At 36.5% G+C, this 25,169-nt stretch overlaps 1 long non-coding RNA gene across 1 annotated transcript in view; it reads left to right on the forward strand.

The window, feature by feature from the left end:
- Positions 1-20,097: 20,097 nt before the first annotated feature.
- Positions 20,098-25,169, forward strand: part of LOC133630388 (uncharacterized) — a 40,408-nt gene continuing 35,336 nt past the window's right edge. Inside the window, exon 1 of the long non-coding RNA XR_009821241.1 lies at positions 20,098-20,217. This is a non-coding gene — a long non-coding RNA (uncharacterized LOC133630388). The remainder of the gene's footprint in view (positions 20,218-25,169) is intronic.

Below are 25,169 nucleotides of genomic sequence, written 5' to 3' on the forward strand. Positions count from 1 at the left end.
ATTACAATATGCACTTTGGTAGGAAGTATCTGCAAATTTCAATCAATTCATATCTTTTTGTAAGCTGATTGACCATCTCTGTGTATTAAAAAAAAATATTGGTTTGTACTCATAATGTGTCACTAATATTTTGCCTCTCCTCCTATGTGGCTGAAGAAGCAAACCAAAACATTTGTTTATATTCACTAATCGCTCGTTATTTTGCGCTACTAATTTTGTGGCTTCATACAGTCATGTTTTTGTTTTAAAAAATGTATTCATCAAAATGTCATTATCCTTGCAGTTTTGCGCTTGACTACAGCCTGTTATTGGTCAAAAATATGTAATGTATTTTTGCCTGAATTTTCAAGCATAATAATTAGGGCTGTCAAAAATAACAAATTAACTCATGTGATTAATCACAAAACCTGATCGCATTAATCATGTATCGTTGCAGATTAATCATGCAATTTATTTAGATTTTTTGAAATTATTTTTTATATTAATTTATTTTGAGCTTCCTTACATGTTGTTAGGTCAGTGATCAAGTCAAAAAATATGCATACAAAATGTTGCTCCACAATAAACCCCGACAAAACTGAGATAATAAGTTTACCAGGTTTAGGCAAATTAACTAAGTACATTCAAGTAAAACTTTTAAAAAATTGGGAAAAAAAAGATGTATTTCTAGACTGTATATGTCAAAAACTTAATAAACAAATGTTTAAAAAAATATGTATGATATGTTTGCATTATGTAAAAATTTCAGGGTGTTTTTTTTTTTTAGGTTAATTCAAATTTTGTAAATAATAATTTTACTGTGATTAATCACAATTAATCCAAATTCAAAAGTGTGATTAATCTGATGTAAAAACATAAACAATTGACAGCACTTATACAAAAAACATATATTTTTATTAATTAAATATTTACTAATGTTTTATTTATTAAATAATTTTTTCAAAATTTTTTTAATGAACATTTTTTATTATATTCATGAATTAAGTAAACATTAAATACATCTAATAGAGGCTCTAAAAAAAGTGCAGTATTTTTACAGGTTACTGGTTCTCTTAAAGATCTATGTGAGAGTCTATATTACTTTACAGTTTGTCTTATTTATGTCTTATATGTATTACAGTATGTCATATGTTCTATTATCATGTCCACTACTTGGATACAACTAGCGTAAAGGTGACTATATGGCTGATATTTCATGTTTACAGGACTGTAATAATGTATAAAAAAACATATTTAGAAGGTCATAAACTGTTTTTTTATGCTCCTACTATGAAAATATTAGATTTATAAATAAGAATTCCTACTTCACGGAAATTCATGTATCGTAGTCGGTTCTGGAACCAATTAACAGCGCCAAACGAGGCACTCTCAGGTAGTTTGATGCAGTCTAACTCAAAGTGTGCAAACAGCGTAATAATGAACAATGTTACAGTAGACCACCACCATGCATCCCACCGTGCATTTTCTAGATTACAAGGCAAACTTTGCTACATTTGTCATTAGTGTCATTGGACATCATCTTATCCGTACAACGATGCACTTGACCGCTCGTGTCCTCGTATTTTTGACGAGGGGTCAAAGGTTAAAGCAACCTAGCCGAAGCCCGGCCGGCGACCCGTCGGTGGCGGGGCTGCCGAGGTTCTTATCGGTGCCGGCAGACCTCCACCCGTCAGTTGTGGTCCAGCGGTGGTCAGCGGCGTTCCTGACAGAAATACGAGAGATGCTTAGGCGACCTCGCCGTGGCCTGGCATGTGCAGACGCCATCGGGGGCTCCAGCCAAGCCCCCGTGTGGGCCGTAATGCTGTCATCGTCCATTTTACCGCCGATGACCTGATAGCGCGCTCCCGCCGCCGCGCCGAGGGGAACCGTGCGCGTCTCCGGGAATGTTTGGGCGTGGGCACGAGCGTGGGCCGTTTGATGGGAGAAGTCATAAAGTCTGGCGTGCTCGCCACACTTCCTCCATGAGGTGAGGCTGGGAGTCAACTCAGAGGGACGAAGGGAGGGGACACGCCCACCCCCCTCCCCCCAACCCCCTTTCCTCCGCCCCGTGCCTGGGGAGTCTGGAGCTGGGTGGGGGCGGCGGCTCCCGACGCCAGCCCGCGGAGCGAGCGCTCAGGGAGAGGTCAGCGGGCTTGCTTACACAATGGCATTATCTCAGTTCCAGCCTCGGCTACTGCAGCAGTGAGCACTTCCTGTCCCTCTGCGAGCACTTCCTGTCCTTGGCCCAGGCAGCACAAACTGTCCGCCTGGCGAGCGAGCGAGCCTCCGACCACGCCGGGCGGGCCGCCGGTCGCCTCTCTCGCCGCGCTAATGTCCGCGGGTGGCTTTCTGGGGAATTGCACAATGTTCGCTGACATGGCGTGGGCGGAAGGCGTATATATGCTCGCACGCCGGCCCCCGGCCCCCGGCCCCGGAGCAGCCAGAGGCCAAACAATGCGGCTAACGAGCGCTTAATGCTCCTTTCTCTTCTACGCGCGGACACCAACTCCATCACCTTTTTCGCTCCGTTTCATCCCCTGTCATCAGTGGGGACGTTGTACCGGGGGCCCCAAGCACAGCGGGCCCCTGGGCTTTTGTCAAGTTTAAAGATTTTTTTTCCCGCCATTTAGATAAAAAGACGTGACAGATGTTGATATAAAATGAACGTAGACTTGAAAGCTCAATAATAAGGTTGCTTTGAATCAAATTAAGAATATTTAAGAAACCCCCTTTTAAAAACACAAAATGGTTCATTCCACCTGCATAGCGACTAGGGGTGTCAAAAAAAAAATACATTTTCGGATTAATTAATTCATTTTATATGTAACAATTCTTAATCGATTAAAAAAAAAAAAAAAAAAAAATATATATATATATATATATATATATATATATATATATATATATATATATATATATATATATATATATATATATATACTGTATATATATTTACACAGTCATGGTCAAAAGTTTAGATACACTTGTAAAGAACATAATGTCATGGCTGTCTTGAGTTTCCAATCATTTCTACATCTCTTATTTTTTTGTGATAGAGTGATTGGAGCACATACTTGTTGGTCACAAAAAACATTCAGGAAGTTTGGTTCTTTTATGAATTTATTATGGGTCTACTGAAAATGTGAGCAAATCTTGATTGACTGTATACATACAGTCAATCAATCAATCAATCAATCAATCAATGTTTATTTATATAGCCCTAAATCACAAGTGTCTCAAAGGGCTGATACAGCAATGTTCATATTTGCTTACATGTCCCTTGGCAAGTTTCACTGCAATAAGGCGCTTTTGGTAGCCATCCACAAGCTTCTGCTTGAATTTTTGACCACTCCTCTTGACAACACTGGTGCAGTTCAGCTACATTTGTTGGTTTTCTGACATGGACTTGTTTCTTCAGTATTGTCCACATATCTAAGTCAGGACTTTGGGAAGGCCATTCTAAAACCTTAATTCTAGCCTGATTTAGCCATTCCTTTACCACTTTTGACGTGTGTTTGGGGTCATTGTCCTGTTGGAACACCCAACTGCGCCCAAGACCCAACCTCCGGGCTGATGATTTTAGGTTGTCCTGAAGAATTTGGAGGTAATCCTCCTTTTTCATTGTCCCATTTACTCTATGTAAAGCACCAGTTCCATTGGCAGCAAAACAGGCTCTGAGCATAACACTACCACCACCATGCTTGACGGTAGGAATGGTGTTCCTGGGATTAAAGACCTCACTTTTACTCCGCCAAACATATTGCTGGGTATTGTGGCCAAACAGCTCCATTTTTGTATCATCTGACATCACATGGACAAAAATAAGACCTTCAGGAGGAAAGTTCTGTGGTCAGATGAAACAAAAATGTAGCTTGTTTGGCCACAATACCCAGCAATATGTTTGGAGGAGAAAAGGTAACGCCTTTAATCCCAGGAACACCATTCCTACTGTCAAGCATGGTGGTGGTAGTATTATGCTCTGGGCCTGTTTTGCTGCCAATTTTAAGTAACACTGCTAGCACATTCTAATGATGACCGCAGAACTTTCCTCCAGAAGGTCTTGTCTTAGTCCATGTGATGTCAGATGAAACACATATTGAGTGGGACAATGAAAAAGGAGGATTACCTCCAAATTCTTCAGGACAACCTAAAATCATCAGCCCGGAGGTTGGGTCTTGGGGGCAGTTGGGTGTTCCAACAGGACAATGACCCCAAACACACGTCAAAAGTGGTAAAGGAATGGCTAAATCAGGCTAGAATTACAAATTTGAATTAATGCTTGACGGTAGGAATGGTGTTCCTGGGATTAAAGGCCTCACCTTTTCTCCTCCAAACATATTGCTGGGTATTGTGGCCAAACAGCTCCATTTGTGTTTCATCACATGGACAAAGATAAGACCTTCTGGGGGAAAGTTCTGTGGTCATCATTAGAATGTGCTAGCAGTGTTACTTAAAAGCTGATGCATGTCCTGTTTTACTGTATTTATTATTAGTGTGCATTTATTTGAATATTCCAACAGATACTTATGCAAAGTCCATGCTAGTCGTGTTTGCGGCGTACAGGCACGTGTCGTAATCAGTCTCAAGATAGGAAGTGTTGCGATTGTCTGATTAGACCACGTCCTCTCTTCAACACCTGCGCTTTGTGGGGGTGCTGTAGGTGTTTCAGGGGGTGGGGGGGGTGCACAAGAAAAGACAACACACACTTGGAAAAAGTGGAGAGAAATGTCATCTGAGAATAGAATTCACACCTTTTCCCCTCCTCAGCTGCAACGCTAATAAACTCACACAGGAAATGAACTCGTTGATGTCAGCTGCCAATCACGTCGCAAGCTAGCATAGCGAGCTAGTCCGAGCTTCCAAGTTTCATGTCCGAGGTCGGACATGAAAGTTATTATTTAGCTGAGCTGGCACGTTTGCACCGGCCGGTACTGATTGGTTCCTCATACTAACTTTAGTTTGTGTGTTATTTGTCTCATTAGCAGTGTTGGGACTAACGCGTTACTTTCGGCGGAAAAGAGTAATCTAACGCGTTATTTTTTATATTCAGTAACTCAGTTACCGTTACTACATGATGCGTTACTGCGTTATTTTCATACTTGCCAACCTTGAGACCTTCGAATTCGGGAGATTTGGGGGCGGGGTTTGGTGGTAGCGGGGGGTGTATATTGTAGCCTGGAAGAGTTAGTGATGCAAGGGATTCTCCCGAAATGTGTTTGTCATTCTTGTTTGGTGTGGGTTCACAATGTGGCGCATAGTTGTAACAGTGTTAAAGTTGTTCATACGGCCACCCTCAGTGTGACCTGTATGGCTGTTGATCAAGTATGTCTTGCAGTCACTTTCGTGTGTATGCAGAAGTCGCATACAACATGTGACTGGGCCGGCACGCTGTTTGTATGGTGAAAAAGTGGACACGTCGACAGGATGTTGAGCAGTGGTCCCCCCCAACCACCGGGCCGCGGCCCGGTACCGGTCCGTGGACCGATTGGCACCGGGCCGCGGCCGCACAAGAGATAAAAAAAATTAAATCAACATAAAAAACACAATATATACATTCTATATCAATATAAATCAATACAGTCTGCAGAGATACAGTCCGTAAGCACACATGATTGTATTTCTTTATGAGAAGAAAAAAAAAAAAAATATATTTTTTTGTTTACTACCCCCCCGGTCCGTGGGACAAATTTTCAAGCGTTGACCGGTCCGCAAGTACAAAAAGGTTGGGGACCACTGATGTAGAGGACGCTAAAGGCAGTGCCATCACGGCACGCCCTTAATATTGTTGTCCGAGTGAAAATTGGGAGAAATTCGGGAGAATGGTTGCCCCGGGAGATTTTCGGGAGGGGCACTAAAATTCAGGAGTCTCCCGGAAAAATCGCGAGGGTTGGCAAGTATGGTTATTTTACGTAATTTTTTATGTAGTATCGGCTAGAAACTGAGAGGGTCTGAGTGTGTTTTATTGGAGCGCTGCAGAAAAGGCGACGGAGAAGAGGCACGTTGCTCTGTGTGTGGGTGTGGGGCGGGGGGGGACGTGTCTGTGTTTACTAACAAGACATGGCAGAGCCAACGTCGAGTTTCTTAACATGGAGATATTCTCACTACTTTTCTTCTGTCGACCACAAAGAAAAGAACATTTTAGTTCAATGTAAGTTGTCTTGGATCAAAGATCCTAGCAATTCAAATCTGCTGAAACAGCTACAAAAGCAACATGCTTCGAATGAAGCTAGTAAAGAAAGACACACTTCACCTCCTAAGCAACAGCGGCTGGATTTTAACGAGGCACTGCGCACTGAAGATACAAACACTCTGTCAATTCTCTTATATACTCTTTCATTCTAGACTTCTAGAGTGTTTGATTATCACATCACTCTAAATGTATAGACTATAAAGTTCACAAACATAAAGAGGGATCCTAGTGGGCCAGGCCAATCTTTCCTTATCTCTAAACTAAAACTGGGGAAATGTGTAGAGTGTTCTGGGCTTCAGACATGATTTTATTTCAGAATTCCCTGAGAGAAAAAAACACCTGGTTAGGCTTTGTGTATGTAGTGTGTGCCTTCCTTGGTTTACAGCTATGTTGTTATTATAGGGTTTGTTACTTATGTATGTTATGTTGCAGCTATTTAAAATAGTTTTGTAAATTTTTTCTGGCCTGAAACAAATTGGCCCTTTGAAACATACCTTTGTCTTTGTGTGTTGTATGTAGACCACATTGCTTAGCAGAGTTCAGTGATGCAAATGCATGTCAAGTTGATCAACACATTGTATTATTCTCCAGTGCAATAACAGTACTGAAATGAAGGCTAAAATGGCATTAAAGGGGGCCTTAAAAAAATATACATATACACTACTGTTCAAAAGTTTGGGGTCACATTGAAATGTGATTATTTTTAAGGAAAAGTACTGTACTTTTCAATGAAGATAACTTTAAACTAGTCTTAACTTTAAAGAAATACACTCTATACATTGCTAATGTGATAAATGACTATTCTAGCTGCAAATGTCTGGTTTTTGGTGCAATATCTACATAGGTGTATAGAGGCTAATTTCCAGCAACTATCACTCCAGTGTTTGCTCATTGGCTCAGAAGGCTAATTGATGATTAGAAAACCCTTGGGCAATCATGTTCACACATCTGAAAACAGTTTAGCTCGTTACAGAAGCTACAAAACTGACCTTCCTTTGAGCAGATTGAGTTTCTGGAGCATCACATTTGTGGGGTCAATTAAACGCTCAAAATGGCCAGAAAAAAAGAACTTTCATCTGAAACTCGACAGTCTATTCTTGTTCTTAAAAATGAAGGCTATTCCACAAAATTGTTTGGGTGACCCCAAACTTTTCAACGGTAGTGTATATATATATATATATATATATACAGTTCAGACCAAAAGTATGGAAACACCTTCTCATTTCAATGCGTTTTCTTTATTTTCAAGACTATTTACATTGTAGATTGTCACGGAAGGCATCAAAACTATGACACCTGTGAAGTGAAAACCCTTTCAGGAGACTACCTCTTGAAGCTCATTGAGAGAATGCCAAGAGTGTGCAAAGCAGTAATCAGAGCAAAGGGTGGCAATTTTGAAGAAACTAGAATATAAAACATGTTTTCAGTTATTTCACCTTTTTTTGTTCAGTACATAACTCTACATGTGTTCATTCATAGTTTTGATGCCTTCAGTGACAATCTACAATGTAAATAGTCATGAAAATAAGGAAAACGCATTGAATGAGAAGGTGTGTCCAAACTTTTAGCCTGGACTGTACATATATATATATTTTTTTTAAAGTGATGAATCAATTTAGAATCAGGATGCATTAGAATCGTGATTCGGATGTAAAAAAAAATTTTGTGCACCCCTAATAAACAACATGTACCAAACAGAACCATAGGGGTGTGAATCTTTGGGCACTTAACGATTCAATCCGTTTTCTGGAGTGATGATTCGATTCAGAATCGATTCTGGATTGAAACCGATTCTCTCAGTGTATTATTTGGTTTAATAATTATAATGAAACTTTTTCAAAACAGGTTCCAAGGTTGCATGGAGATGGCCTAAAAATTTATTTATTAATTAATTTTGATTCTTATTTTTTTAAGCCAATTTTTAAAAATTTTAATCCATTTATGAGTAAGAATCGTGGTTCAAATGTGAATCGTTTTTTGTTTTTTTTTCCCAACCTACCAAACCATGCTTAATTTTGCTAGCCGAGATGTGTTTTAATTGTTGCTTTGATCAGTTTTATTACCGTAGTTATTTAGATTTATTACATCAATAGAACAATTTCCATCACCCGGTTTAGGTCCAACTAACTAACTCTTCCAAGTCTTATTGGTGGGAACATTGTGTCGTGAGGCGCATGCACACACACACACACACACACACACACACACACACACACACACACACACACACACACACACACACACACACACACACACACACACACACACACACACACACACACACTCCCTCCTCATTGTTTGGGAGGCGTTAATCTGTCAGGAATCTACCCGGGAATCAGGTGGGGAATCTGCTCAGCCCCCGCTTTGTTTACTGGCCTCTACATGGAGCCAGCCAAGCCGAGGGGACATTTTGGACATTTGGCACCACACACACTCAACCCCTGCAAGAAGATGCCGCGTTGATAAAAGTGTTTGGACATGAAAACGTCCTCCTTATCAACGCGTCGCCTCCTTTTCTGTTGAAGCAAACCGAGGCTTCACGAGGATGTTGTGTCGGCTAACAATAAAACGGACGTAGCTCGCTCGCCAGATAACATCCACCATATAATAATAATAATAATAGGCTTTATTTGTAAAAATCATTTTACATTGAGTAAACAACCTCAAAGTGCTAGTGTATTTAAAAAATATAAGTAAATAAACAGATTAAAAAAAAAAAAAAGTAATAAAAATAAAAACTAGAACAGCCTAATACAGGCCTGGGCAATTATTTTGACTCGGTGGCCAAATTTAGAGAAAAAAGTGTGTCTGGGGGCCGGTATATCTATTTTTAGGAACACTAATACAAAACCTCACAATAATGTCCGATTGAATGCTAAAAACGTTATGACAGACCGCCTTAAAAAACTTAATGGAATTTAAAAATTTTCTATGAACGATAAAACTCTGAATATTGACAACATATGAACGTCACACCCCCTTTCGATCAACATGTTTTACAATCAAGTGAAACGCAACAAACAGTGAAATATGAACGCAAAGGGTACAAAATAAACCCACCTAAAATCTGATACATCTGATCTTTGTTGAATTTCCCCCGGGGACCAATAAAGTACTTTCTATTCTATTATATTCTATTTTATATATCACTAAGCTTTAGAACTTTGTTGTGAAAATCTCCTTCCGCGTCTGTGGAAACGCTTCCCGCCCACACTGCTTGGTGCCTCGTCTGAGCTGCTGTGACGTAGATTACCATAGTAACTAGTTAGATTATCATAGTAACTAATTAGATGACCATAGTAACTAATTAGATGACGATAGTAACTAATTAGATGACCATAGTAACTAATTAGATGACCATAGTAACTCATTAGATGACCATAGTAACTCATTAGATTACCATAGTAACTAATTTGATGACCATAGTAACTATTTAGATGACCATAATAACTATTTAGATGACCATAGTAACTAGTATATCATCCATAAGCGCAGATTCCAAGCATTGAAATACTTTGTATAGTTGAAGACTTATGATCATTAGAAAACATCACTACACATCATAATGGCAGCTATACTTTCCATCTTAAAGATCTAAAAAAATTATTTGGGAATGTCCGGCGGGCCAGATTGAAAAGCTCAACGTCTGGCCTAATAGCTAGAACTAGTATGCATATACACTACCGTTCAAAAGTTTGGGGTCACCTAAACAATTTTGTAGAATAGCCTTCGTTTCTAAGAACAAGAATAGACTGTCGAGTTTCAGATGAAAGTTCTCTTTTTCTGGCCATTTTGAGCGTTTAATTGACCCCACAAATGTGATGCTCCAGAAACTCAATCTGCTCAAAGGAAGGTCAGTTTTGTAGCTTCTGTAACGAGCTAAACTGTTTTCAGATGTGTGAACATAATTGCACAAGGGTTTTCTAATCATCAATTAGCCTTCTGAGCCAATGAGCAAACACATTGTACCATTAGAACACTGGAGTGATAGTTTCTGGAAATGGGCCTCTATACACCTATGTAGATATTGCACCAAAAACCAGACATTTGCAGCTAGAATAGTCATTTACCACATTAGCAATGTATAGAGTGTATTTCTTTAAAGTTAAGACTAGTTTAAAGTTATCTTCATTTTAAAGTTATCTTCATTGAAAAGTACAGTGCTTTTCCTTCAAAAATAAGGACATTTCAATGTGACCCCAAACTTTTGAACGGTAGTGTATCTAAAACAAAAAAGGCTTTTTTTAAAAAGAAGGTTTTTTAAGCCTTTTTTAAAAGCATCCACAGTCTGTGGTTCCCTCAGGTGGTCAGGGAGAGCGTTCCACAGACTGGGAGCGGCGGAGCAGAAAGCCCGGTCTCCCATAGTTCGTAGCTTTGTCCTCGTAGGTCGGAGGAGGTTAGCCTGTCCGGAGCGGAGGTGTGGTGTGGAGGATTTGGGGGTGAGTAGTTCTTTGAGGTAGAGGGGGGCATTTCCATGGAGGCACTGGTGGGTTAGTAGGGAGACTTTGTATTCTATCCTGAGTGGAACAGGAAGCCAGTGAAGGGATTTGAGAATTGGTGTGATATGGTCATATTTCCGCACTCTCATCAGGATCCTAGCAGCACTGTTCTGTATGTATTGCAGCTTCTGGATGTTCTTGCTGGGGATCCCGACAAGGAGTACGTTGCAGTAGTCTATCTGGACGTCAACACCAATACAAGTGGAATGATTACATGAGCTCATTGTGACATGTCTCATGCAAAATAACGATGAAGTCAAAATGAGTGCTATGCAAAAATGTCCCCTAGTGGCTGTGAAAAGTGCAAGATTATCTTTGTTGATCATCTTACTACAAAAATGGCTGCAAATGAGTGTCACATCTCGTTTGAGTCGTGCCGTTTGCCAAAGAAAGACGTGGCGGAGTCGCCAAAACCGTTTAGCAATTCCCAACAATTAGCTGAGATATCGACGGATACGCCAACCCCCCCCCCACACCTCCCTCCACCTCTTCGCGTGGAGCGGGGAAGACGAGGTGCGAGGCGGTTAGCGCACTCACAGCTGAAATGGTGTGTGGCGACACGTGGCGTTGTGTTAATTGTGCACAAAAACATGCAAAATGGAGACGGGCAAAAAAACCCGCCTCCGCACGTTTGATGCCGCTGTAAGCTCTTGCTGATATATGTAATCACACTTTTTGAGTGCTTCTTACAGTGTGGGTGAAGACATATTTAGGGCAGGACACTTCACCCTTGCCCCCGGTGCCACTCACACCGGTGAATGAATGTTGAATGAATGATAGGTGGTGGTCGGAAGGGCCGTAGGCGCAAATTGGCAGCCACGCTTCCGTCAGTCTACCCCAGGGCAGCTGTGGCTACGAAAGTAGCTTACCACCACCAGGTGTGAATGAATGATGGGTTTTTAACATGTAAAGCGACTTTGGGTACTTAGAAAAGCGCTATATAAATCCCAGGTATTATTATTATTATTATTATTATTATATTTGTATTTATGTGTCTTATGTCATGATTGTGTCACATATGAACTAGGGCTGCAACTAACGATTCATTTGATAATCGATTAATCTGACGATTATTACTTCGATTAATCGATTAATAATCGGATAAATGGGACAAACTACATTTCTATCCTTTCCAGTATTTTATTGAAAAAAACCAGCATACTGGCACCATACTTATTTTGATTATTGTTTCTCAGCTGTTTGTACATGTTGCAGTTTATAAATAAAGGTTTATTAAAAAAAAAAAAAAAAAAATTAAATTGCCTCTGCGCATGCGCATAGCATAGATACAACGAATCGATGACTAAATTAATCGCCAACTATTTTAATAATCGATTTTAATCGATTTAATCGATTAGTTGTTGCAGCCCTAATATGAACATTTATTTGCTGTGTCATACGTGCTTTGGAGCAATGACGTCATCATTTGGCCACAGGATCGAATCTGGGGATTGCCGATATGTCCCCCTGGTTTATATGTTGCATTTCCATCTCCGTTCATTCTCCTGAACGTCCCTTCCACAGCACACCTGTCAGAGATGTGCACGTGTCTTTTATACAGAGAGGCATGGCAACAGTGGAATATTTAGTTATTTTCTAAACATTTAGCTTTACACTTGGTGAAACATTTCCATTTAACATTTATATCTAGAGTTAACATGTACAGTATGTTTGACATTTTGAACATTTATATTCAATATTAGATTTAGATTTAACATTTATATTTAATCTTTAGATTTAACATTTCGAGTTCAATTTAACATTTACATTTAACATTTCGAGTTCAATTTAAATTTAACATTTAGATGTAACATTTCCAGTTCAATTTAAATTTAACATTTAGATTTCAATTTAGCTTCATTATTTAGATTTAGATTAAACATTTAGATTTGAATTAAACATTTAGATTTAAAATTTGTATGCCAATTAAAAAATGTACACTTAGATGGAGCTTTAACATTTAGATTTAGATTTAACATTTAGATTTTCCATTTATATTTATTTGACATTTTTATTTAACATTTATCATTAGATTTACATTTATATTCAATGTTTAGATTTAACATTTAGATTTATTATAACATTTATATTTACATATAACATTTAGATTTAAATGAAACATTTTTAATCAAGTTTGATATTTAGATTTAATTTTAGTTTTAACATACAGATTTAGTTTTAACCTTTAATATTTAGATTCAGCATTTAATATTTAGATTTAAATTCAACATTTATATTTAAAATGTTATATCTACATGTAGATTCAACATTTTAATTTACATTTAACATTATATTTAACATATAATATTTAGACTTACTTTTAACATTTATATTAAGATTTAACATTTATATTAAGATTTAACATTTATATTATTTTAGATTTTGATTTTGATTTGACATTTTTATCTAGAGTTAACATTTACAATATGTTTGACATTTTGAACATTTATATTCAACATTACATGTAGATTTAATCTTTAGATTTAACATTTCAAATTCAATTTAAATTTAACATTTAGATGTAACATTTCTACTTCAATTTAAATTTAACATTTAGATTTCAATTTACCTTCATTATTTAGATTTAGATTAAACATTTAGATTTGTATGAAACATTTAGATTTAAATTTTGTATGTCGATTAAAACATTTACATTTTGATGGAGCTATAACATTTAGATTTAGATTTAACATTTAGATTTTCCATTTAAATTTATATTTAACATTTACAGTATATTTGACATTTTTATTTAACATTTATTATTAGATTTAACATTTGTATTCAATGTTTGGATAGATTTAACATTTAGATTTATTATAAAATGTATATTTAGATTTAACATTTAGATTTAAATGAAACATTTTGATTTAAGTTTGATATTTAGATTTAACATTTAGATTCAAATGAAACATTTAGATTTAAGTTTGATATTTAGATTTAAAATGTTACATTTAGTTTTAATATTTAATATTTAGATTGAGCATTTAATATTTAGATTTAAATTCAACATTCATATTTAAAATGTTATATCTACTTGTAGATTCAACATTTTAATTTATATTTAACATATAATATTCAGACTTAGTTTTAACATTTATATTAAGATTTAACATTTATGTTTATTATTTAATATTTAAATTTCGATTGGACATTTAAATTTAGATTCAACATTTAGATTTAGATTCAACATTTAGACTGACATTTAACATATATTTGACATTTAACATATTTATATGTAACATATATATTTATATTTACCATTTTTTGTTTAACATTTAATATTCAGATTTCAATTTAGCATTTAGATTTACTATTTAGATTAAACATTTAGATGTAAATTTAATATTTATATTTAAATGTTTACATTTAGATGTAGCTTTAACATTTTGATATAACATTTAGTATTGAGATTTGGATTTAACGTTTAGATTCAACATTTGACATGTAAATTTAATAATAACATTAAAAAATGTACATTTCGATGTAGCTTCAACATTTAGATTTACATCTAACACTAATATTTAACATTTATATTTAGATTAAACAATTATCGTTAACATTTATATTCAACATTGATATTTAAATTGGTCATATATTTGACATCCATCATCTAAATCTAGATTCACCATTTGTATTTAACATTTATGTTTACATTTGTATTTAATATTTAGACTTAGATTTAACAATTACATTTATATTCATCAAATAATTTCTACCTCAATTGTGAAGAAAGTGAGCTAACTGTGAGAGAAGTGAGCTATTTATTTACAATATATCCGCGAGAAAAGCGTGATGTGGTTTTTATTTATTTATTTAAAATTCTAGTCAGAACTCTTTCATCTTGGACGGCCTGACCTGAATCCTTCAGCGTGACCCCACCCCCACCCACCCACCCACCCACCCCCACCTCATTGTCCTGTTAGAGGCTAATTGAGCCCCGTGTTTATCATTTTTATGACTTTATCCATAAAGACAGAGCTAGCGTGGACTTCCTGTTCTCCAGGTTCTTGACAGGCCACTGGCATTATTAGGGTCGGCCCCAAACTCCCATCCAGCCTCTGCATTGTTTTCACCGCGCCAATGACCGGTCCCAAACTGATAAGACTTGTCTATTTTAGGACTCTCTCTCTCTCTCTCCAGCTTGATATTTTCTTAAAGCAAGCTGGCCTTGACACTTTGGGACCAAAATATCTTTGGAAATGAACCGACACGCTGGTTGGAGTGGGTGGAATAAGTCGGATAAATCACCTTTTTTTGCGGCATCAAAGCGAGACAGGCTTGAGAAGTGCAACCAACAAAAAGATCATTTGTCTGCCGCAATTCAGCTTTGTGCTGACAAAAGTGAAGTTATTGCCGCACCTCCGGCTGACCTGCACCAAAGCCTCGCACCTCGGTCCGCACAAACCAGAAGGAAGTCCAAATGCCCGCCTTGGATCAATTAGCGAGCGGTTAATTAATAATCAGCTGGGGAGAGACAGTGCCGCCTTTGTGCAGGACAATCAGCCTGACAATTGATTCCTGCCGCGCTCAAACACTCGTCCGTCTTTCATGTGTGGCCTTTAGCTTCTGTAGGCGCTAAGGCGTCGCAGAAGATACCCCCCCCCACCTTCAAACCTGTTAACAATCAATAGCTCATGTGATCGGCAAGAATCTGGATCAATGCACGACATGAGGAGAGACAGACCTCAGGGGTTTGAGTTGAAAATTTAAAGGCCTACTGAAATGAATTTTTTTTATTTAAACGGGAATAGCAGATCCATTCTGTGTGTCATATTTGATCATTTCGCGATATCGCCATATTTTTGCTGAAAGGATTTAGTAGAGAAAATCGACGATAAAGTTCGCAACTTTTGCTCGCTGATAAAAAAAAGCCTTGCCTGTACCGGAAGTAGCGTGACGTCACAGGAGCTAATATTCCTCACAATTCCCTGTTGTTTACAATGGAGCGAGAGATTCGGAGCGACAAAGCGACGATTACCCCATTAATTTGAGCGAGGATGAAAGATTCGTAGATGAGGAACGTTACAGTGAAGGACTGGAGAGGCAGTGATGGACGTATCTTTTTTCGCTCTGACCGTAACTTAGGTGCAAGCTGGCTCATTGGATTCCACACTCTCCTTTTTCTATTGTGGATCACGGATTTGTATTTTAAACCACCTCGGATACTATATCCTCTTGAAAATGAGAGTCGAGCACGCGAAATGGACATTTAAAGTGACTTTTATCTCCACGACAATACATCGGTGACACACTTAGCTACTGAGCTAACGTGATAGCATGGTGCTCAAATGAAGATAGAAACAAAATAAATAAACCCCTGACTGGAAGGATAGACAGAAGATCAACAATACTATTAAACCATGTACATGTAACTACACGGTTACAAATTCTCAGCCTGGTAAGGCTTAACAATGCTGTTGCTAACGACGCTAAGGCTAATTTAGCAACTTAGCAACCGGACCTCACAGAACTATGATAAAACATTAGCACTCCACCTACGCCAGCCAGCCCTCATCTTCCCATCAACAGCCGTGCTCACCTGCGTTCCAGCGATCGACGGCGCGACGAAGGACTTCATCCGTGGGTTTGGCGGCAAGCATCGGCTAGGCGTAGTAAGTAGTCCTTGTTGTGTTGCTGTAAGTATTGTACTTAGCCGCTAAGACACCGATCGATCCCACCTACAACGTTCTTCTTTGCAGCCTCCATTGTTCATTAAACAAATTGCAAAAGATTCACCAACACAGATGTCCAGAATACTGTGGAATTTTGTCGAAGAAAACAAGAGGTTTCTGTATCGGGTTCGATGGGGTCCAAACACTTCCGTGGATTTTGTGACGTCACGCGCATAAATCATATACAAAGGAGTTTTTCAACCGGAAGTGTGGCGGGAATTTTAAAATGTCACTTTATAAGTTAACCCGGCCGTATTGGCATGTGTTTCAATGTTAACATTTCATCATTGATGTATAAACTATCAGACTGCGTGGTCGGGAGTAGTGGCTTTCAGTAGGCCTTTAAGTAATCATTTAAAAATAAACATGTATTTAAATTTGACCCAGTGTCACATGTCTAATGTCTTCCTGTACATATATATATATATATATATATATATATTATTGGCCGATAAATGCTTTAAAAGGTAATATCGGAAATTATTGGTATATTTTTTTATTTTAATTTTATTATTTTATTATTTTTTATTTTATTAAATCAACATAAAAAACACAGGATACACTTACAATTAGTGCACCAACCCAAAAAACCTCCCTACCCCATTTACACTCATTCAAAGGGTTGTTTCTTTCTGTTATTAATTTTGTGGTTCCTACATTATATATCAATATATATCAATACAGTCTGCAAGGGATACAGTCCGTAAGCACACATGATTGTGCGTGCTGCTGGTCCACTAATAGTACTAACCTTTAACAGTTAATTTGACTCATTTTCATTATTACTACTTTCTATGTAATGTATGTGCAAATTTCAAGCTGCGGTTTTGAGGCATGTTAAAAAAAATTATGCACTTGGTGACTTCAATAATAAATATGGCAGTGCCATGTTGGGACTTTTTTCCATAACTTGAGTTGAAGTTGTTCTCTTATTTTGGAAAACTTTGTTACATTGTTTAATGCATCGAGCGGGGCATCACAACAAAATTAGGCATAATAATGTGTTAATTCCACGACTGTATATATTGGTATCGGTTGATATTGGAATCGGTAATTAAGAGTTGGACAATATCGGAATATCGGATATCGACAAAAAAGCTATTATCGGACACCTCTAATGATAACTTATTAATATCAAACCATTTTTTTTAGCTAAATGACACAATATGTTACTGCATACATCAGCAGACTAAATTAGGAGCCTTTGTTTGTTTACTTACTACTAAAAGACAAGTTTTCTAGTATGTTCACTATTTTATTTAAGGACAAACTTGCAATAAAAAACATATGTTTAATGTATCCTAGGACTTTTTGCTAAAATAAAGCCAATAATGACATTTTTTTGTGGTCCCCTTTATTTAGAAAAGTATCGAAATTACCGGTACCAAAATATTGGTATCGGGACAACACTACCCTGAAGTAGAGATGTCCGATAATGGCTTTTTTTGCCAATATCCGATATTCCGATATTGTCCAACTCTTAATTACCGATTCCAATATCAACCGATACCGATATATACATGCCTAATTTTGTTGTGATGCCCCGCTGGATGCATTAAACAATGTAACAAGGTTTTCCAAAATAAATCAACTCAAGTTATGGAAAAAAATGCCAACATGGCACTGCCATATTTATTGTTGAAGTCACAAAGTGCATTATTTTTTTTTAACATGCCTCAAAACAGCAGCTTGGAATTTGGGACATGCTCTCCCTGAGAGAGCATGAGAAGGTTGAGGTGGGCGGGGTTGCGGTGTGGGGGGGTGTAGGGGGTAGCGGGGGATGTATATTGTAGCGTCCCGGAAGAATTAGTGCTGCAAGGGGTTCTGGGTATTTGTTCTGTTGTGTTTATGTTGTGTTACGGTGCAGATGTTCTCCCGAAATGTGTTTGTCATTCTTGTTTGGTGTGGGTTCACAGTGTGGGGCATATTTGTAACAGTGTTAAAGTTCTTTATACGGCCACCCTCAGTGTGACCTGTATGGCTGTTGACCAAGTATGCGTTGCATTCACTCGTGTGTGTGTGAAAAGCCGTAGATATCATGTGACTGGGTCGGCACACAAAGGCAGTGCCTTTAAGGTTTATTGGCGCTCTGTACTTCTCCCTACGTCCGTGTACACAGCTGCGTTTTAAAAAGTCATAAATTTTACTTTTTGAAACCGATACCGGTAATTTTGAAACCGATACCGATAATTTCCGATATTACATTTTTAAGCATTTATCGGCCGATAATATCGGCAGTCCGATATTGTCGGACATCCATACCCTGAAGTAGAGATGTCAGATAATATTGGCCGATAAATGCTTTAAAATGTAATATCGGAAATTATCGGTATCGTTTTTTTTAAATTATCGGTATGGTTTTTTTGTTTTTTTAAAATAAATCAACATAAAAAACACAAGATACATTTACAATTAGTGCACCAACCCAAAAAAACTCCCTCCCCCATTCACACTCATTCAAACGGTTGTTTCTTTCTGTTATTAATATTCTGGTTCCTACATTATACACTACCGTTCAAAAGTTTGGGGTCACCCAAACAATTTTGTGGAATAGCCTTCATTTCTAAGAACAAGAATAGACTGTCGAGTTTCAGATGAAAGTTCTCTTTTTCTGGCCATTTTGAGCGTTTAATTGACCCCACAAATGTGATGCTCCAGAAACTCAATCTGCTCAAAGGAAGGTCAGTTTTGTAGCTTCTGTAACGAGCTAAACTGTTTTCAGATGTGTGAACATGATTGCACAAGGGTTTTCTAATCATCAATTAGCCTTCTGAGCCAATGAGCAAACACATTGTACCATTAGAACACTGGAGTGATAGTTTCTGGAAATGGGCCTCTATACACCTATGTAGATATTGCACCAAAAACCAGCAGCTAGAATAGTCATTTACCACATTAGCAATGTATAGAGTGTATTTCTTTAAAGTTAAGACTAGTTTAAAGTTATCTTCATTGAAAAGTACAGTGCTTTTCCTTCAAAAATAAGGACATTTCAATGTGACCCCAAACTTTTGAACGGTAGTGTATATCAATATATATCAATACAGTCTGCAAGGGATACAGTCCGTAAGCACACATGATTGTGCGTGCTGCTGGTCCACTAATAGTACTAACCTTTAACAGTTAATTTGACTCATTTTCATTAATTACTAGTTTCTATGTAACTGTTTTTATATTGTTTTACTTTCTTTTTTTATTCCAGAAAATGTTTTTAATTTATTTATCTTATTTTATTTTATTAATTTTTTAAAACAAGGACCTTATCTTCACCATACCTGGTTGTCCAAATTAGGCGTAATAATGTGTTAATTCCATGACTGTATATATCGGTATCGGTTGATATCGGTAATTAAAGAGTTGGACAATATCGGGATATCGGCAAAAAGCCATTATCGGACATCCCTACACTGAAGTAATGATAAAGTGTGTAAGATTTCTTCAGATTACAGAACAAACACTCTGCACAGCTTCCCCATGGACGCGGCTACTTCTGCTTTAACCACACAGGCGTCCACCAGGTCAACCTTCATCTCGATTTGGAATCTTCTCTGCCGCATTTCTGCTGTTCTTTAACACATCAGCTGTGGTTTTTCGGAGGAAACACAGGTGTGTGCGTGTGTGTGTGTGTGTGTGTGTGTGCTTCCTCTCTTGCGTTGTTCCCTTTTCTCGCTGACAGGAACTCATCCGTATCTTTTCTACCCGCCTTGTTTTTCTCCCCCAGGCAGCTGTCATTAAAGGTGAACTCCTGAAGTCAGCGAGCAGATGGAGGATGAGCTCACCTGAGGTGTGATCGCTTTCCTCTCACCTTTTTCTCGCCCCTTCCCCGACGACGCTTTGATACCAACACAGAGACGCACCTGACGGTGGCGACTGACGTGTACGTATGGCGCTCCTGTGTTGGACTTGAAGGAGATGGCCTTTGGAGGTGACCCCGACGGCTTCATTTGCACACAATGGTCAGGGACAGCGTCAATACGTGGCCGCCTCCTTTCGGAAGTCCGACAAACACTGAAGATAGCGCTCGGCTGATAGCGCTTTTGCGTCAAAGTAGCATAAAACTGCGAGATATTAAACAATACCCACACACAGGAAGTGGTGGAAATAGAAATAATCCGTCCCAGGGTCAAACTGTGGCCGTCAAAATGAGATTTGTTTACTGTATGCTGACGTTTTAAAGAAGAAATGCACATACTACACTAAAGGGACTCAATTAGGGCTGTCAAAAATAACGAGTTAACTCAAGTGATTAGTGATCAGTAATTATGTACAGTTATAGATTAATCACATATTTTATAAAGGTTTTAAAACTAATTCATTTTAAGCTGCATGGGCATTGAAAATAAACCGCAACAGGACTTGAGATCAGCCGCCCAAAAAGATCTGTCTCTGAGCTGCAAAAAGTCAGTGTTCAAAAACAAGAAAGAAAAAAATACAAAAATGAGGGGTATTTTACTTGAACAAAGCAAAATTATCTGCCAATAGAACAAGAAAATGTGGCTTGTCAAGACTTTCCAAAACAAGTAAAATTAGCTATCCTCCATGAACCCAAAAATACCTTAAAATAAGTATATTCTCACTAATAACAAGTGCACTTTTCTTGGTAGAAAAAAAAAAGAGACCTTTTTGCTCAAAATGTTGAAAAATATTCTTAAATTAAGTAAATGCTAGTGCCATTATCTTGACATAATGATATGCGCTCGGCATTACATTTCTTGAAACCAGCAAACTTATACTAAAAACTAGTTTATTGTTCTTAATGGAAAGGCAACAAGGCAACCGCTTGTTACTCTCGGGGTCTCCTAGCCGCTCAGGCAAATCACATTGTCTAAAAATGCATTTTTCCATGGATAACATGACATCATCGCGCCAAGTGCGTGCTCTTTCAGGCAATTAGTGCGCATATATACAGCCCGGCCCCCGGCCAAATGTTTTTAAATTGTAATTTTGAAGTATTTATCTGAATGTTCATGAACTATTTCTGTTCAAAATTGTTAGAAATGTCAAATGTTAAATGTTTAAATATTACGTACTACTATATGAGTACGTATTTTCTATTGTTTCATTGAAAATAAAACAGCAAAGTCCATTTGGCTGTCATCTGTTTTAATTATGAGACACAATTGTGTCAAAGCTATGGTTTTTTTTTTCATCCTTGAAATAAGAAATTATTACTTTAAAAAAGTAGTTTTATACTTGTGAGTGTTAATGACACAGCTTTGCAACACTTGATATTCTAGTTTCAAGCATGTTTTACTCAATATAGGTCATCAAATCTTACTGAGATCATTTAGGACCAAAACCCTTAAAACAAGTAAAACACTCTAACATAAAATCTGCTTAGTGAGAAGAATTATCTTATCAGACAGAAAATAAGCAAATATCAGCCTTATTTGAGATATTTCATCTTACTTAGATTTCAGTTTTTGCAGTGTGAGCTGTGGTCCGCAGCAATACTCCATTGTAATACACTTTTCCACCACTTGTGGCAGTAGTGACAATCTCAAACAAACAGAAGAAGTCTGGAGCTAAAGTCGTAAAGAAGTTTCTTAAGCGCAAAAATTATGACTAATGTGGCAAAGCTGTCATTTAGTTTTATTGACAGTTTAGTTTGAAAAAAAAGGACCGAATTCAGTACCATCCTTGATGTGAATCATTACTTTTATTTTTATATGTTATACTACATTTATTGTTTACCTTCATTGTATTATTTATATTTCATATTTAATAACGACAATAAAAGGCACTTTAAAGCGTCAACAAACCGCTGTAGTTCATTAACACATTTGGAGGTGTTGAAATCGCCATGTAAAATCGCTAATGCTAACCAGTCAATCGCAAAGCCAATGTTAGCATCAAGCTAGCAACTTTTGGAAAAGTGGAGCCTTACTTTACTTACGTTGGAGTGTTTTTTTTCCGAGTAAATTTCTTTGTTGGCATTGGAAATTGCGACATTACTTGAGGTCGTTTGGCTGAGGCTGCTCTCGGTGCTGCTGGAGTGAATAATAATAATAGTAATAATAATAATAATAGAAATTATAATCATCATCATCATCATAATAATAATAGTAAGAATAATGATAATAGTAATAATAATAATGATATTAATAATAATAATAGTAATAATAATAATAATAATAATAATAGTAATAATACTAATAATAATACTAATAATAATATTAGTAATAACAATAATAATAATAATAGTAATAGTAATAGTAATAATTATAATAATAATAGTAATAATAATAACAATAATAATAATAATAGTAAAAGTAATAATAATAATAAACATTGCAATTTCAATAGGGCCTTTGCGGCGTTTGATCTGCTTCTCAGGCCCTATTAATTAAAATTAAAATAATTTAAAAAATTGATTAAATGTAATCTAGACTGAAGACTATTTGTTGGTCCTGTGAATTAATTTTATTGGTATTTATTTCTTAATAAAATCTGCATGCTGCCGGCCTGAAATCAGCGAGTGATTCTTGGCAAGCTCAGCAATGATTCTTAATCCTCTCTTATGACGACATGGGAAAAAACTCATATCAGGAAACTAGGGGAAAGTCCCCCCAGACCCCCCCAACTCCTGTGATATCACCACAAAAGCTGCGTGGCAAAACAATAGAGACCCCAGAGGCGGCCTGGAACGCTGCTAAGGTGAGGGTTGCCATGGAAAAACATCTGTGAGATCTCGGAGGAAAACTGAGCTCCTAAAAGAGTCAATTTGAATATTCCTCCAATGTATTTATCCATGTACAGAGATGATGCGGTATTATCTGCTCACAGGTGCGACCTGGTGGTTGTTTGAGCACACTGCAGCAGCTCGCCCTGGATAGTCCCACTCCTTAATGCTTCAGTCACACGCAGGATTCTCACAGGAACGAGGCAAAAATACAACAAAAAATAAACCAAGAGCATGCGGATTTGTGGTGACTAAGCTGCCAGTTTTTAACGTAATTTACTTTTCCTTTTTTTTTACAGTAAGTTATAAAAAAAATTTTTTTACATTTTACAGCACAAACACAATCCCCAGAATTTAGTAAAAATGTAAGGTGTTTTTTTATTTTTTTAACAATGGTTTAATGTAAAATAAAAATTAGTTCCACTGTTATTCTTACAGTCAAATTCTAGAAATCGATCTGCCAGTTTTTGTATTGAAAATTCTAGGGCTGTTGTTTTACAGTTAATTACTGTAAATTAAATATTGGTACCACTTTTATATTTATAGTCAAATTCTGGTGACTGAGCTGCCAGTTTTTACCGTCATTTTTTTTTTTTTACAGTGAGTTAAAAAAAAGAAATCTTCACATTTTACAGCACAAACACAATCACCAGAATTTAGTAAAAAATTATGGTGTTTTTGTTGTTGTTGTTGTTTTTTTTTTTACAATGGATAAATGTAAAATAAAAATTAGTTGCACTATTATTTTTACAGTCAAATTCTAGAAACTGATCTGCCAGTTCTGACAGTTTTTTTTTATCGTAGTCTATGACTGTTGTTTTTACAGTGCACTGTAAAAATAGTTTTTACAGTAAAAACACAGTCGCCAGAATGTACTCAAATTTAAGGTGTTTTTATAGTGAATTACTGTAAATTAAAAGTCTGTACCACTTTAAAAATCTGTACTACTTTTATATTTACAGTCAAATTCTAGTGACGAAGCTGCCAGTTTTTAACGTAATTTTTAATTTTTTAATTTTTTTTTGCAGTGAGTTATAAAAATTATCTTTACATTTTACAGCACAAACACAATCACCAGAATTTAGTAAAAAATTAAGGTGTTTTTTGTTGTTGTTTTTTTTACAATAGATTACTGTAAAATGAAAATTAGTTGCACTATTATTTTTACAGTCAAATTCTAGAAACTGATCTGCCAGTTTTTTTTATCGTAGTGTATGACTGTTGTTTTTACAGTGCACTGTAAAAATAGTTTTTACAGTAAAAACGCCAGAATGTACCCAAATTTAAGGTGTTTTTATAGTGAATTACTGTAAATAAAAAATTGGTACCACTTTAAAAATCTGTACCACTTTTATATTTACAGTCAAATTCTGGTGACTAAGCTGCCAGTTTTTAACGTAATTTTTATTTTATTTTATTATTTTTTTTACAATGCGTTATAAAAAAAAAATCTTTACATTTTACAGCACAAACACAATCACCAGAATTTAGTAAAAATGCAAGGTATTTTTTTTATTTTTTTTTAACAATGGTTTAATGTAAAATTCAAATTAGTGTCCACTATTATTTTAGAGTCAAATTCTAGAAATTCATCTGCCAGTTTTTGTATCGAAAATTCTACGACTGTTGTTTTACAGTGAATTACTGTAAATTAAAACTCTGTACCACTTTTATATTTATAGTCAAATTCTGGTGACTGAGCTGCCAGTTTTTAACGTAATTTATTTATTTATTTATTTTTACAGTGAGTTATAAAAAAAATCTTTACATTTTACAGCACAAACACAATCACCAGAATTTAGTAAAAATGTAGGGTGTTTTTTTTTTATCGATCTGCCACTTTTTGTATCGAAAATTCTACAACTGTTGTTTTACAGTGAATGACTGTAAATTAAAAATCTGTCCCACTTTTATATTTATAGTCAAATTCTGGTGACTGAGCTGCCAGTTTTTAACGTAAAATTAGTGTGAGGTTTTTTTTTACAGTGAGTTATACAAAAAAATATTTACATTTTACAGCAAAATCACCAGAATTTAGTAAAAACTTAAGGTGTTTTTTATTTTATTTTTTATTTTTACGATGCATTACGGTAAGATAAAAATTAGTTCCACTATTATTTTTAAAGTCAAATTCCGTAAACTGATCT

The sequence above is a fragment of the Entelurus aequoreus genome, linkage group LG15, assembly GCF_033978785.1.
Source record: "Entelurus aequoreus isolate RoL-2023_Sb linkage group LG15, RoL_Eaeq_v1.1, whole genome shotgun sequence".
Taxonomy (NCBI): Eukaryota; Metazoa; Chordata; class Actinopteri; order Syngnathiformes; family Syngnathidae; genus Entelurus; species Entelurus aequoreus.